This window comes from Pteropus vampyrus, unplaced genomic scaffold, assembly GCF_000151845.1.
Source record: "Pteropus vampyrus isolate Shadow unplaced genomic scaffold, Pvam_2.0 Scaffold3686, whole genome shotgun sequence".
In the NCBI taxonomy this organism is placed as follows: Eukaryota; Metazoa; Chordata; class Mammalia; order Chiroptera; family Pteropodidae; genus Pteropus; species Pteropus vampyrus.
The window spans coordinates 1-815 of record NW_011892467.1 but is presented as its reverse complement, the minus strand read 5'-3'; the positions used below and the strand labels follow the sequence as shown (position 1 = coordinate 815).

At 36.8% G+C, this 815-nt stretch overlaps 1 pseudogene; it reads right to left on the bottom strand.

Annotated features, from left to right (window-relative positions):
• Nucleotides 1–585: 585 nt before the first annotated feature.
• LOC111734684 lies at nucleotides 586–704 on the bottom strand (annotated as a pseudogene).
• Nucleotides 705–815: the final 111 nt, after the last annotated feature.

Here is an 815-nt window from a genome sequence, read left to right as displayed (position 1 = left end):
CAATAAGTGGAATCATATACTCTTTGTCCTTTTGTGTCTGGCTAATTCACTGAGCATAATGTCCTCAAGGTTCTAGCATGTGTCAGAATGTCCTTCTTTTTAAGGATAAATAATCTTCTAGGAATGAACCACATTGTGTTTATTCATTCACCCTCTGGTACACACTTCTATTTTTTAGCTATTGTGAATAATGCTGCTATGAACATAGGTGTGCAAATATCTCTTCAAAACCCTGCTTTCAATTCTTTTGGGTACATACTCAGAAGTGGAATTGCCAGATCATATGGTAAATCTATTTGTAATTTTTTGAGGAACCTCCATACTGTTTTCCACAGAGGCTGAACCATTTTACATTCTTACCAGCAGGTTCCAATTTCTCCATATCCTTTTTTATTTTACTTTCTTTTTTTTTTTTTTTTTGACAGTAGCCATCCTCACAAGTGTGAGGTTGGTGTCTCATAGTTTAATTAATTTAATTTAATTTAATTTTTTTAGGTGAGGGAACTCTTGGTTGACCTCACAGATTGTAAGGACCTTGTCAGTTTATAATCCCTTGTTTGTTTGTTTGTTTGTTTGTTTATATTACACCTACAGCACTTGGTCTTCCTAGGTGGTCTCCCATCCAAGTACTAACCAGGCCCGACCCTGCTTATCTTCCAAGATCAGACAGGATGGGGCTTGTTCAGGGTAGCATGGGTGTAAACGGTGTCTCATAGTTTCGATGTGCATTTCTCTAATGATTAGTGATGTCAAGTATCTTTCCATGTGCCTACTGGCCATTTGTATATCTTTGGAGAAATGTCTATTTAAGTCCT